Source organism: Canis lupus, chromosome 33 (assembly GCF_011100685.1).
Source record: "Canis lupus familiaris isolate Mischka breed German Shepherd chromosome 33, alternate assembly UU_Cfam_GSD_1.0, whole genome shotgun sequence".
In the NCBI taxonomy this organism is placed as follows: Eukaryota; Metazoa; Chordata; class Mammalia; order Carnivora; family Canidae; genus Canis; species Canis lupus.
In genome coordinates, this window is record NC_049254.1 from 12,548,125 (window position 1) to 12,564,499 (window position 16,375).

General features: G+C 37.0%; 1 long non-coding RNA gene across 11 annotated transcripts in view; it reads right to left on the minus strand.

Annotated features, from left to right (window-relative positions):
- LOC102156904 overlaps nt 1–16,375 on the minus strand; it is a 336,233-nt gene that overhangs the window by 159,903 nt on the left and 159,955 nt on the right. The window lies entirely within an intron of this gene.

Genomic DNA, 16,375 nt, shown 5'->3' on the forward strand with positions numbered 1-16,375 from the left:
TCCCCTTACAGTTGCCCCAAAGAATACTTGTGACATTTACAATGTAAACTCTTGGGAATCCTATGACTCTTGACGCCCTGAAGTCACTGCAGTAGGCTTTGGTTGCACACATCTCCCTCTGCAACTAGATTATACCTAACTCTATTTTGCAAGTCTCTCAACCCTGTGGAAATCTTGCCTAGGATGGCGCTTTGTTCACAGTAGGTACCTAATAAATGCATGTTGAATTGAATTTTCCCAGGAACAAACATATGGCATAGATGACTAAAAAGTGAAAATCCTCCATAACATATTGCATTGCCATTTAAGGGGGGGAGAATCTTGTTAATGTTCATGGTGACAAGTTTATGTCCTGAAACATGAGATCTGATTAGCTTTTTTATTTTAGCTCTCATAACTACTAGTTTTATTGCTGGTCATAAAATTATCCAGCTCATTTTGGAATTCAGCTGCAAAATAGAACACTTTGACCTCCTGTGATTATACCAGTTTCTGTGAACATATGACTTCATGGCAGGGGTTTTACTTAAACTAGGGTTTGGAAACCTTAGGAGGTTTTGTTGACGAAGTCTCATAACGTCTCAGGGATGAAAACACTTTGGGTGCATTTGACAGCAATACCAGCAAAAAGTAGACGTTTTTTTGTCAAGATATTATCTTGTTAGCTGGGATCTTGTAGTCCTAATGGTAAGATCATGCGTTCCATTTTTGTATGTCTGTTCCCCAGTCTTGGGCTGTACCCCTAAGCTATAATCCACAGATACCCATCATTTGCTAGGAACACAAGAGCACCAACTTGAAAATCCATCAATAATTCATTTCAAATATATGTTTTTAACACCTGATAAAGTGTTCTGAGCGTATTTTGTAGATAAGAAACTAGCAGTGACACTAGGATTTAAAAAAATAAGTAGACATACAAGAAATTTTAAGGATTGTCGTAAGGTCTGACACTGCTGAGACACTTTTATTGTCTAATTGGCTGCCTATCAGATCTATGACTAGTTTTTTAAATTATGGAAGTATAACTAACATACAATGTTACATTAGTTTCAGGCATACACAATAATTATTCAACAATTCTACACATTTCTTAGTGCTCATCAAAATAAGTGTGCTCTTATCCATTCCCCTAAAATATGGCCATTTTGAGAGAAAATCAAGCACTGGGAAGTATCTATACCCTGGGTTGAGGTCAGCTGGCTTGATCAGGAGAAATAAAGAACAACTGGTTAGATTGTTCTTTTGTTAGATTTATCTTCAGTTAATTCATTTTAGTAGGCACCAGGACTCTAGGCTTCAGTGAGTCTGGAGCTTAAAACAGATTGTGTCAAGATACCTCATGAAGTGGGGAGAGGACTGGCTTCCCATCCATGACTCCTGGCACTATGATCAGGAAGGTGGTGGCAAGTTATCTCAAGTAGTGAGAGCAAGCTGCCACCATCCCATACTAAGAATTGCATAAAAGTTTCCTGAAAAAATCAGGAAACCTTATTTTAAACAAGGATATGTTCACAGGGACTGGAAAAAATGGGATTGGGAGGGTAAGGACAGCCACAGTGCCAAAGGAATCAGGCCAGGTTCCACATTATCAAAGCTTTTTCACTGATGAGGGAAGAGGGTAAAGAAAAAGTGACTCTCAGATACATTTCTCTCTTAATACGAATAGGAACAATGAAGGATGTGCCACTCTCCTTCCTTAGAATCTGCTCAGACCTGCCCCAGATTTGCCAGCCAAGCTTACTACAGGCTCCAATGAATAAAGGAAAGATATTCTTGACAGAAAGATGTAATACATGGCAGGACTACTGGGCTCAATCCCAGAGGCTACTTTTGTGAAAGCTTCTCTTTTAAGAATCTCCAAGGCTTTTTCCTAAATAGGTCTTTCCAAACTCACTATAGCAAAAGAGAACAAGAAACTTCTGAAAACAATACTTGGAAATGGTACGAAAGATGGTCAGAGTAAACAGCAACAATCTTGATCATTCCTACTTCTGCATCCCCTCCCTGTGCCACACTGGTATGATTTTGTTTATCTGTTCCCTCAGATATCTACACCTTCAGCATCATTTCCCCTCAGAATACCAACTGGCCCAGCTGTGTGAAAAATGAGATGGACATTAAACATTTTTTCCACCATTAAAGGTAATTACTTTCATCACATTTTGTTTTTGTATGTCTTAATTTAGACATCCTTCATTCTTGCACTGTGTTCTTGGGAACACGAACAATCTCAGGGATAAACACCAACTCAGGATTACAGAGAAGACACGTGCACACACACACACACACACACACACAGATCTGTTGCTCTATTACTATAAATAGCTCTTTGTCATGCATACCGGTCTTCTACTACATTCTGCCAATTAGGCAGTCTTCTCTGCCACATTTAGAAGTAGAAGGATTTAATGTCTTTTTTTTTATATGAGATTACCCTTCTGACTGATATGATCCAGAACTCAAATAGAATGCAGATATTGTCAGGGGGTCCATGGTCATAGAAGGGTCTGGGAGGTTTAAGAAGGTTGGGGCTTATGCCCAAGACTATTGTGAGTTCCTGGACCTTTAGGCATTGGTCTGGAGGGCATATTCTTCATTGGATTGGTCTATGCCAGTTACACATGAAATCATGTGGTGGAAATTTTTCAGATTAGCTCACATTTTAAAAGAAAATGTCAAAAAAAAAAAAAAAGAAAAGAAAAGAAAAGAAAATGTCCATCCTCTTCTTAAAGATAAAACATGAAAGTAAATCTCCAGGAAGTAACTCTTGAGAATTATGCACATCCTGTTTACTTTTTTTGCTGAATCTATTAGCTAAGATTGAGTGGGCTAAGAGCCCAATTTCTTGCCTTATTCTAGTTGCAGTGAAGTGGTAGCTAAGGGGGCAAAAATGTTTTCCTGACATTGGTGAAATCTTTGCACACTGACCAAACTGCCATTCCAATAAAATGATCCAATGTGCAATGTTGCATGCTGGTCATGTATCAGATTCTGAATTCACTGTATCCTAAATTCTTCCACCTTATACTGTTCTTTCTAAATTTCCAAGAATTTTATGAATTTTTATCACTAGTAGGCTTTGGATAGTCTAGGTTGTTTCTAAATATATCACACCAGATATTTTTCAGATTCCCTGAGGGATTTAATCGTTTCAGACTTTTTAGATATAGAACAAAAAGAGATAGGAACCCTGAACAGATAGGCTGTACAACACACAAAAGATTTTTGAACTATGAGCCAGGTCACCTCTCCTTTCAAATGTAGGGAAGGGCTGTAAACCTATCCTTCTCCTCTTTTACTTGCCTTTCCCAATTTGCAGTATGTGGAAGGCCTCCTTGGTTTTTTGTTTTGTTTTGTTTTGTTTTGTTTTGTTTTGTTTGTTTGTTTTGTTTTGTTTTGTTTTTAAGTCCTTCAGGATTTCTCCTGCTAGTTGAAAAAAATCTATGTCAAATGGGCATTGTCTAATAGAAGAACTCCAGATTGTCTCTAACAGATAAAAGCCTATATTTACTAATATAAAAGAGTGCCTTATGGAGAACCATAATTTATGTGGAAGGGGAAGAACATAGGGTAAACCAGCCTACATGTTTTCAATAAAATTTATTTTTCCTAATTATCTCCCTTTAACTTTGTAAAGTAGAAAACTGAGCTCCTTTTATAACAATTAGGTATTTCCTTTAAGCTTCCTTTTTTTTTCTCTCCCCACAGGAAACACTAAGAATAATAGTCGAGAGAGAGAGAGAGAGAGACAGAGAAATTTGAAATAATTTCTACACACCTATATTTAATCAGGATATGCTAGGTGAGAAAACAAAATATAATCTTATGGCTTAATACAACAAAGACTAATTTCTTCTTCACAGGAAAATCTCCAAAATAACAAGTCTACTTGAAGTAAATGCGTCCACCAGCCCTAGCTGCTCCATCTGGAATACTTAGCTTCCTTGATCACCAAACAAGGAAGGAAGTGTTAGAGGTTTCACCCTTGCAATTCAATGCTATGGGCTGTTAGTTACATAGACCCCTTCTGCTAACGGCCCTTAGCAGAAATCCGCCACGTGAACCAGATTACATGCAAGGACAGCTAGGTTTACTCTTCCTGTTTGCCCAGAAAGAAGTGTAAAAGATGTATAGGTGAGCACTCCACGTCCACATGACCCACCTCTCTTTTCCTCAAACCCCCTTTTCCCTGACCATACTCAAACTTAGCTTCGAAGGAGATCAGGGAAGAAGATACGGAGATACTGTCAAGAAGAGATGTTTGGGGTGATCTCAAGCAATTTTTACTAGCTTGGAAGTGGTATGGAGTTAACATCATCAAAAGTACTAAAACCTTATTTCTGCTGCCTTTCCATTTCATTTCCCTGTTCACATGTGCCTCATGCTCTTAACCTATAAGGCAAACTATTAAATATGTTTTACAGAACCCCAAGATTAATGACATTTTCACATGAGATATATTGTTTAATATTTGCATTTTAATATGTAATATGTAATCCTCAACTGCTTCTTGAATAATTACTATAATTGCTACTACTTTTATTACTACTACTAAAACTACTATTATTATTAGTTAATACTTATTGATAACCTACTGAGCTAAGTAATTTACATATGTGTAATTTTCAAAACAAGTCTATGATACAAGTATAATTATCTCTATTTTATGGTAAAGAAATTGAACAAAGAAATTATATAACTTGTTAAATAATGAATGCTGATCTATCTGGCTGCAAAGTCCATGCTATTAACTACTATAGGGAATAGAGAAATTAAGGGAGAATTTATCTTCTTGCCATCATGTGTAATGAGCTCTCTTAATACCCAAGATCCTAGGGTAGCTGTGTGAATTAATGAAAATGTTTTGCACAAACTTAACATGTTGTGAGGATTCAAATGTTTAATACCACCAACATCTAACATTATCTTCTTAAGTGTGATGGAGATGGGTCTTAAATATCTATTTGAATTTGGAGCTATTTTCTGAATCTCAAAGATATCTATAAATACTTTATTATCATCATATATTGCCATAAACAATGAGGCATTTCACTAATTCAGGTATAACAGCTCCAATAATTCATAGAAGTTCAAGGAGACTAAGCCCCATTTCTTTGTGCCAAATCCATTGATAGTTTGCATTCTTAATTAAACATGTATGCAGGGGTGCCTGGGTGACTCAGTCTATTAAGCATCTGACTCTTGAGTTTGGCTCAGGTCATGATCTCAGGGTTGTGAGGTAGAGCCCCATGTCAGGCTTCACATTGGGCTCTGTGCAGAGTGTGGAGCCTGCTTAAGATTCTCTCTCTTCTTCTGTCCCTTTTCCTCTCCTCTTTCTCTCTTCCACTCTAAAAAGAAAAACAAAAGACAAAACAAAACAAAAACATGTTTGCATGTGTATATATCAATATATATATGTGTATATATATATATATATATATATATACTTTTTTCTTATTTTGAAAACATCTTTTGAATCACATTTTACTCATAAATATATGAAATATCACATATAACTTCCAGGACACACCCATGGTCTGGAAATTAGGAAATATATGTAGCTTGTTCACTATTAATCTAGCAAACCAATTTGTTGTTATTATTTAATATTATGCTAGATTTTTAGCAAATTTGTTATAAAACCCAAAGGCATTACAGTCATTTACTATTAAGCTAGACTTGATGGAATACATAACCTCTTTTACCTTTCCACTAATCTTTCCCTGAACAATCTCCTAATTATGCTTACTTTCCTACATTATTTGCTTTAAAGAAACATGTATAACAATCTATAAATGATTATGAAATGTATCTCTAAAGAAAAAACATCGAAATGAAGAAGAATATAGATATTTATACCCAATTTTTTTCAAGGAGATTTGAAATGATTTCTGAAACTTATATACTTCACTACCATAGAAACAGATAACAAGAATGAGCAAAGGGGAAAAATAACGAAAATGGGAGATGACATTGGGGCAAAGGTTACCCAAAAATGCATATTTAATTTCTTTAAACATAGGTCATTAATTTGACTCTGAGTTTCCTAACAGCCAAAATAATGTGAAAAATACTATCATTTTTAAATTAGTGAGTCTATAAGGAAATGAAATATAGTTGGTCAGCAAAAGCACAGTTAAAACTTGCGTGAAAGTGCTGATTTCTTAGAGGACATGTATTTATTTAAACCATGCTATCAATTGACAAAATATTTTTATTCTTTTTTTGTAGAAAGGATTGCTCTTTTGGTAATAGAAAACTCTTTAGCATCTCATCACTTTAGAATCATATTAATTTTATAATCAAAGCCATACTGAAAGATCAGTCATTACATACACCAGACTTGTCTTTAAATGACATTCAGTAGTTTCCAACACCCAAATCCAACTTCAGATTCTGCAAATATGCCATGATAAAGAATATCCAAAAAGTGAGTGACAGACTTTGAAGGCAGTTTACAAAGAACGGTTCAGAAATATTTTGAGCGATGTTGATTACATAGGAAGAGTCATATAAGCTCTTAAAGCGAATATTTGAGGGAAATAAATGGTTGTTAAGATAGTTTTCATTTTTTATGTGCCCAAATAATTATATTAGGTTGTGATTATACAATATATGGTAGTCCAGGATAAGCAAGATATTTGCACAGCCTCCTATTTAGCTTGGGGATGTAAATAATTAGTCCTTGCCCTCAATAAATATATTCATAGGTTTTTTTTTTCATAGGTTTTTATATGCTTCTTGTATACATGTCTTTTTTTCCTCCCTTTAACTAGAGACAGTTCCTTTAGCCAAGGAAGAATAATTGCTTTTTTCACTTTACCCTTGGCCACTAGCAAAGCTCCTGTTAGGTGCCAGCAAATACTTGTTGGATAAATGAACTATTCTCTGATTCCCTGAAACACTAGCAAACTGCCCAGCTTTCTTGTCATATGCCGTGTACAGGTGTGGCCTTGGAACACATTCCCACCTATCTTTTATTGAAAACTCAGAAGTTAATAATAAGGAGATGTGAAATATATTAAATGTCTTTATAATCTCTTCCTTCTACGCCTTGGGTAAATGCTAATCTGAGGTTCTGCAATCTGCGTGACTGGTATAGATGACAGCATGCGTAATTTGCTGATATTATTTTCTCAGGCTATTAAGCTCTGCCCAACCTTTTAAGAATATTGAATTGGAAGATCATGTTCCCACCATTTCAGGAAATTGGTAGCGTCACAGCCCAACAATTGAGAAAATAACATTATTTTAGAGGGGAGGTTAAAAAGAAGAAAAAGCAACAAAAAAAACTGTCCTAAGATCCTCAGACTGGAAATATGTGTCCAGTGAACTCAAAATTACATCAATGTGAAAAAAGCAGCAAAAAGGATACCACTGTGATTTATTTAACTGATAAGCTCTCCTTTAAAGGTGTCTGGTATGCAAAATGCTAACAGTAAATGTTAACCCTTTATTTTCTCATAAATGAACAATTTCCCCTGACTGGTGTGGGGAGGTGTGGGGAGAGGGTGAGATCCGCTTTGTTCATAATAGAAAACTGCTTTGGGGAGATTTAGGAAATGTAAGTGCAATGGCGGAGGAGGAGGTCTCTTTAATGAAGACAATCTAATCAAGACCACAAAGGAATGTATTACACAAACGGTTTTTGAATACAGAGAAGTGGAAAATACAGGAAGAGTGGTCCTTAGTCTCTGTGACCTTTCAAAGTGGGAAATATGTGAGTTATAACTTCCCATTCTGATGGCTCTTCCTAATTAAGGGTGTGACTACAAGGGAGAAGGTAAAGCAAGCTTCCAAATAATATCAGTTTCCTAGCAACCATAGCTCCAGTGGTTTAATGAGATTTTAAATGCAAACAATAAACCTCAAGTATTGAGCTTGAAAGGAGTGTTAAATACCTTGGGGCAAACAGAGCAGTTCTTCAAAGGAAACACTCTTCTGAGGTGGTGGGCAGTGCTACCAGTCTGTTTCAAAGCCCTCCATGTACTCAGGGACCTACAACGCTGCACATCTGCACTGAATTACATGGTGCTTAGAGTATGCTTGATGCACTGTGGACCCCACTTGTTTCCTGCCAGGAAACAGACTTTAAGAATTGGGTGGCTAACCTGATGTGTGCCTATAAGGATTCTTTACTGCTTTGTATTTTGCAGCCTAATTTATTAGATTGTGAGTATACTCTTCAAAAGTTTGTTTTTCCTCCATTTTCAGTTTCATTTAGCATTATCTTTTCCATTTTTAAAACACAGCCTCAAGAGAGATCTAAGCGAACTCTATAGGATACCATTAGCACAGCCCTCAAAAGCAGCGTGTTTTCAAAGTAGGTCTCATTCATATAAACTGATCCATATGAGCAAATAATAAAAATGAGTGAATATGAGCTCTTTCAGAGCTTCTCAGTTTAAGGGCGTAATATCCTCTAATACCTTGTGGGCATAAAATGGAGGTTCTTGAAGCATGATTGGAAAGCAATTGATTTATGTACAGTTAAGTCTCTTGCAGAAGAGGCCCCTGCCTCAGTTTCAAGGGAAAACTGATTGACAATCAAAGCCATGGAAAAGGTCCCAGAGTCTTCAGTCTGAATCTAGTCATGGTGGATCATGGGTGGATAGCTATTTAACACAGAAGAACGCTTCCCAGGAAAAGAAGTACATTATTTGTTGGGAGATGGGGAGGAGAGCTGGAAATCCTATTTTAGGGACTTTTTTTATTTAAATATTTTATTTCAAGATAATTATAAATTGACTTTGCTGTTGTGAAAAAAAGCAGTATGGAGAGGTCCTATGTATGCCTTATCCAGTTTCCCGATATGGAAGTACTTTTAAGCCTTGATGCAGTTTATACAAGAACATCAATGGAGCTGTAATCAAGCCAGCCAGCCTCCAGAAGAGCTCTTCATTTTGACAGTTCTACATATGAACAAAGATGGTGCTCATTAAATCATCACTAGCACTGCAGGTGCAGCACTGTTAATTGGTAGTCCACCAGGGAGCACTACATTAGAAGCAGACCAGCAGATTCAAGAGAGGAGGCCCCTGGCAGTCAGGAGGGAACTCTTGTCATTTCTTTGTCAGATTTGAATCAAATTATTTTGGGGGCTCGGTTGACATTTATATCTCCCTGCTGCAGGTGAGATTTCCTATAAATAAAATTTTGAGATTGGAGATTACTAGGCAGGAAATTTATTAGGGAGAACTCTTGGGATCAACACTTGGGGAAAGGAAGGGAAACAAGGGAAAGGAAGGGTAAGAAGAAGTATTGGATAAGGAAGATTAGGATGCATATGATTTCCCAACGGGCCTTTCAGAGTGTTTTGTACTGTGGTGAGGGTGCCAAACCTTGACCAATTATTGAATGCAAGCTGCGCATTAGAAGGGGATGTGATTTGGGGGTAGGAAGCCCAAGGCAATTTATAAAGACCAAGACCTGAGATATGTTGGCTGGTAGTAGTTCCAAAAAGCTGTAGGAATAAATACCTCCGTTCTATAGGAAGATTCAGGCCCTACAGAACAGTATCCACTATAGTATATTCCTTGTACTGGTCATATTTGCTCCTTCATAAATAATTGACTAGGACTAGCTAGATTGGCGGTTATGATGGGTCTCTTTTACTGGTTCAGTCTTATAAGAAAAAAGGTTGGTGGCATGAATAAAGCCCATGGTACTACAACTGATCGTAGGGCTACAACTGATCGTAGGGCTAATTAATGCTTACCATCTCCCTCCTCTACCATATACTCTAGATTCCCCCTCATCATCAGCTAGCATTTCTGCTAGACCTCCCTTCCCAGGGCTGTGACTGTTGCTTGCACTTGCCCATTTATTGTTAAGGTAAGGGAAACTGAGATGAATGCAGGTAGATCACCTGGAAGCCAAACATAGACTTCCTTGTTCTCGCTGAGTAACAGCAACCTTATCTCCTCCTGAGTATCCGAGTCAATTCATTGCCATGATGCTGACTCTTCTTCCTGTGTACTTGTCCTTTAGACCAGGTGAGAGCCCAGGTGACACCTGAGGTAATAGCTTATATGTAACAGGACTCTTTGTGTGTCCCCTCATAAAAGTACTCCTTCTTCGGGTATTAGGACTTTTAAATCTATAAAGCACAGAGTTGTGTAGACAGAAACCACAATTCCCAGGATGGTCACAAGGAATGACCATAAATGGGGCCACCCTTCCTTTCATCCCTTGATTCTTTTTTTTTTTTAAGATTTATTTATTTATTTATGATAGAGAGAGAGAGAGAGGCAGAGACAGGAGGAGGGAGAAGCAGGCTCCATGCCGGGAGCCCAACGCGGGACTCGATCCCGGGACTCCAGGATCATGCCCTGGGCCAAAGGTAGGTGCTAAACCACTGAGCCACCCAGGGATCCCCTCATCCCTTGATTCTTGAACTCATCCTTCAAGGAATTCTCTTCAAGCTGGTCTCAGTTTGTCTTCACAAACTTCTTTGCTCTATCAGACTGACAGCTTCTGGATGGTATACTGTGTAATGTGGGCAATGGGTCTCATGGGGCAGTGGGGTCTACTCCTATACCTCTTTTGCTATAAAATGGGTGTCTTGATCTGACATGATATTAAGAACCTGATTTGGTGGATCACTCTGTAGGCCTTTGGACAGTGGTGCCATTTGACATCCTGCAGTCTGGAAAGGCAAATTCATATTCAGAAAATATTCCTATTCTTGTTAAAATGAGTCACTTCCACTGTTGAGTAAAAAAGGGTCCAGTATAGTTAACCTGCCACCAAGTGTCTTTGTTTTCTTGAGGGATGGTGCTATATTAAGGACTCATTGTTTGTCTCCATTGCTGACAGATTGAAGGTTCTGTAGTGGCAGTAGCAAGATCAGACTTGGGGAGGATGAGCCCAAGCTCTTGGGTCCATGCATAGCTTCCATCCCTGCCACCACGGTTACTACATCCAAGCACCCACTGTGTAAGCATTGGAGTGGCCAAGGACAGAGGCTGGTCAATAGCAACTGGCTAAGTCATTTTGTCTACTTAGCTGTCTAGTCCCTCTTCCATGATGGGTGTTGTCTGGTGGTATTGGTACGTCATGAAAAAAATTTCACATTCTGTGCCCACTCCTCTAGGTTCAACGATGGGCCTTTGCCCTAGAACTCCTTGTCCCCAGTCTTTCATTCTTTCTCCTTCCAGGCCCCTGACCATCTAGTCCAGCTGTCCACTAGTGCTCATGAATTTCTACATATCCTAATTTTGGGCCACTCCTCTTTCCTCATAAAGTGAATGTACAGGTATACCAACTGCAGGTTGCTAATCAGGATGATTTTTCCCTCACTGCTATCTCTTGAAGCCTCTCACCTCCCCCAGTCCTCTGAAGGGGATTGCTATGGTCAATTTTTTGCTCCACCAACACATTAAGCCAACATATTTATGAACCAAGCCCTGCTCCAAATCCCCATGTGTCCATACATGTAAGGAGATGGAGAGGTGACTGACATGGTGGGGAGTGGAGATGGAGTGGAGAATGGCGATGGTGTAGTAAAAGACATAGTGATAGTGGAGTCAGAGAAGGTCTCAGACATCTGCTTAAAATACAAGCTTAACTTGTGTCTTTGGGCATTGCATATACCAAATCTCAGATGTGCTACTTTAATATTGTAATGAATTCCTGATGGATCTTCTCATCTTAATTATAGATCTACTCATGAGGGAAGCTCTGACTACATGGTCATTTGATAACCACACGGTGAGCATTCTATCTCTACCAGTGTTCAGTGATTTAAAACAGGAAATCATCTCCAAAAGGCATATAATTCTCTGCAGATTCTTGCTGAATAAACTGTACTGTGTTTCTCCTATGGAGACTCACCAAATACTCTGACTTTTTTTCCCATCTGACATTTTCTTTTTCCCTAAAGACAACTCCAACCACAGTGTAAGGCCTGAGAAGCAGAGCTGTTTGTCCTATAGACTAGACTAACTACTGAAACCTTTTTTGATACCCACTCAAAGCTAGTAGCTTTTCATGTCATACTTTACTTGGGGAGAATAGTTCTTCCAGTTGTTTCAATATGCTGCACCTAGAACTTGAAGAGGCCTACCAACTGTTGTGTTTTCTTCTTCATGGGGAGAGATATCAGAGGCAATCATTTATCCTTTACTATATATATATATATATATATATATATATATATATATATATATTCCTGACCATTGAACCCCTAAATACTGATATGCCAAACACCTGAATCTCCTCATCCTCCAGAATAGAAACATATCTAACATACTTGTTACTCTTGCTTTTCCAATCTGATTAGCACGATGTCACCAACATAAGGTACTAGTGAAATGTTTATTATGATGTTCAGATGATTCAGATCTCTTCAGTTTTTATTACAACAGAGGGTAAGGACTTTAAGATAGCTCTGGGGCAAGACATTAATATATATTCTTGTCAGTACAAAGGAAAAAGTTTTTCTGATACTCTTTTTGAGAGGAAGGGAAAAAATGCATTTGCCAGACCAATGGTCAAGTTACCCTATTTTAGCAAAGGTACAACATCTAATACATCTGCAATTGAGCCTATTCTTTGGCTCCATTTGTGATTATCTATTCTATCCTTCAGGATCTAGCTGGCTTTCCTAGTAGCTAGGCTGGTGAATTAAATGGAACTGAGATGGGGCTATTACCTTTGCTCCATTAGGTGTTTAATCTTACACCAATGTCCACCATTCCCCTCAGGTTGCAAAAGTGAATTTCATTTAGCACTTTGTTTAGGAGGAGGAGACAATTTCAAGAATTCCATTTTCCCTTCCGTACTGTAAGGCCTCTTACCCTGCAGGCCAAGAAACCACTGTGGATATCGTGCCCACTACCAAAAATATCCCTCTAAATTATATATTCAGAGACTGAGAAAATGGCAATCAGTTACTTCTATGGACAAGTGAACACAATGAGAGTCAGATCTGCACTAGAGACTCCATTTATTACTTTGCTCCCATATCCTTCCACTCTAATAGGGGGTAGGGAAGGGAGTTTGGTAATGAAAGTACTTTGGTATCAATGTCAACTTAGACCTTGTGAGCCACAGTCTAAATGGCTGGGTATACTCCTTATTGAGTAGATGGTTATCCCTGAAATAGATTCTATACAAAAACCTACAGGTAGGAAGTTTGCTGGGGAGTACTTTAAAAATCAATGCCTGTAGAAGAGTAAAGGATACAGGATTGAATAGAAGAACAGCTTGGACTGTGATGCTGTCTCAAAAAAAGATCTCAGCTGGTCTCGCAGGGAGCTCTGAAACTCTGCTAATTGTTGAGAGTCATAAGCTGCAACAAAAGAGCCAAGACTTTATATCTCTGTGATTACTCACTGGATACAGGCTATATAGGGAAGGGGATGTGATATTGGGTGAGGTGACTCTTTTAGCTGGGGCAATTTGAATAGAACCGATAACTGAGGGCTTTCAGCTTACATCTCTTCCAGCAGCTGGGGGGAAAGAACTTTATCCTAAGGAGGGATCACAGTGTCTACTTTACCCCCTTGCACTTGATGCCTTATACCATAAAAGAACACTAGTGAACTGAAAAGAAGTTCAGTGTCTCTCCACAGACATTCAATTTAATTAGCATCATATTCTCCAGTATTCAACTGCACACCAAACACTAGCCATACTTAAAACACTAAGTATATCAATAAAACATAGATGCATGTGTTATTTTCAAATTCATTTAGAATAACATATCACTAAACTATATAACACAAATTGTAAAAATTTTAAAGCAAAGACCCTCCATTCTTAAAAAATTCCAAAGGAGAGCCAAAGAAACCAATACGAGGGATATTTTCTCTTTCCTAATTTTCATGAGAAGTAACTAAAATATTTCTTGGAAAGAAAACCTGGGCGCAGATTCTAGTTGTACTCCCTTTATGTGGCCTAGGGCATGTAGTTAGGGTGTCTTCTAATTATATGATGTAAGGCATGCTCTATGTCAGTTTCTTATATGGCATGTATGGGGTGTGTGTGTGTGGGGGGGGTGGATGTGTGCATTATGACTACCTCAAGGCTTACTGTGAAAATGGAAATTTTTTAACATGCAAAGGTGTTTTTGTAAGCTACAAACTAGTATGTGAACATAATAAAATTTATTATATTTGATTTATTATTATACTTCTTTCTGACTTCAAATGGCACATGAAGTTTTATCCTTCACTATATCTGTATGAGAAGATCGTTAGGTAAACATACATACTTCCATTCAATAGCTCCCCCTGGCTCAGACACTAGACCTGACTCAGTTCTCAGTAAATAATGAATGAATTAGATTCCCATTTATCATAATAAATATCAGTGATCAATCTACAGATACTAAAAAGTACTATCTATATAAGACCTACATGAGAATATCCTAATCATATTGACTCCCAAAGAGATTTGGTATAGAGATATAATATCTTAGGGCTGGAAGGGGTCTCAACAATCATCCAATTTAGACACTGCTTTTACAGGTGAGGAAATAAAGGCACAGATATGAAGAGAGACATGCTTGAAATCAGATCCAGCTAGTTATATTAGAGTCCAAGCCTCTCAATAAGCAGATAAGCCTTCTATCTTCTGCACCCTTCTTTATGTCATTATTCTATTATTCTGGTATCTACAGAAGTAAACCTTTTCTAGAAGAAAAAAAAAGGCAAAATGTTTTCTACCATAATATAATATCTTAAAGTGGTTTTTCAAGTGAAAGTGAAGCTTCTTAATCTAAGAATCTAGAATTAGAATAGAATTAGAATCTAGAATCAAATATCTACAATATTTGATTTTTAAATACTTAAGAAATTTCTAAAAATTATTTTCCTACTGGTTATTTAGATAGAATGTTAGGAAACATTGGGGAAGATATCAAGAACAGATGAAAATAGTAATATATAGGCATGTCTTCCTAAGGCAGTGATAAAGTAGGAAAGTGAGAAACCAGAAAACCTGAAAGGCATAAATATGGGAGTGTCACAATAGGACAAACATTTGTAATGAAAGTATTTCCTGTGGCTTTTGAATGCCAACAAAAATGGCAAAGTATTGACAATGAGGGAAAAGATGGTTTTGTGGAAGTTCTTTTGCCAAAGAAAATAGAGTTAGCAAGGATCTTAAAACAATAAGGTAGGAAAACTTTTAGAGATGGTTCCTCCCCCCAATTTTTTTGCCAGTATTTCAAATGGTAAAAATATTATTTTTCTTTAGACAGAAAAAAATGGAATACATTAGAATTCTGCACATATTTACATCACAGATCTGTCCAAAAACATAAAATATATTTTGGCTTATGTTCCAGAATTTTAGGGATCATTATCTTAATGTGCTTAAGTATAAGTCTTAAAAAGAAATTGGTTATTTCCTGTACTCACATTAGAGGTTATACTCTGATTTCTTTCTTTTTTGATTGATATAGTAATAGAAATGCTATTTTCTGTATAATATGGACACTGTTGGACATTTATAAGTAGTATATTCAGCATTAATATGATATTTATGAAAATGAAAGTGGAATAGATTCATATGGATAGTCTTATTAAAATAGAGAAATTTTGCTTCTACATGCTAAGTATGAGGAGAGCAGATCAATGTTTTGGTCAGAGTGCCTTTTAATTTATATTCAAAGAGATTTGGTGTTCTTACTTTTTAATAAGTTGCCTTTGTAACATAGAGACCTTTACTCAGAGAAAGTGGGAAAAGATAGTTTGTAATCTTGATGTTCTATTCAGCCATTAAAAGAGGATATTTGGAAATTTCCACTTGTGCCAACCTACTTTAAAAACCCACCATCCTTTAATACCCCTACACCTAATTATTAAGTGTCAATCGAAACTGACAGTAGGACAACAAAACCACACAATTACACGGAAGGATATGCTTTCAAATGTCATTCTAAATTTACAAAATTGCATAGTTTTACAGTACTCTTATGAAAATGTCAAAAAAGTGCCATTCCCTAAATGGTGAATACAACAACAAATTCACAACCTTAAAGCATTTGCTTTTTATTCTTACAAACAATGATAAAAATACTGGAGTCTAATTCTTGCCTTTTTATTTCATGAGGTAAGCGTTTTTATTTCATATCTATTAGAATTCTCTTACCCCTCGAAAAAAAAGTGAAAAGTATTGATTCAGTGATCTTAATGTTGCTTAATTATAAAAATCATTTGTTTTTGTGATAAAATATTTAAATAATATAAAGAAATAATGTAGGAGAAATTTAAATAATACAGGAGAATAAAGGAGAAAGATTAAAAGCTACTCCATTCCTAAGCTGAAGCAGCCAAATTCGGGTGCTCAACGGTCATGTGGAGAGTCTGATTAAAATGGAGAAATTAATTATTAATTTTTGGCTAATACTTTCAGGTATACT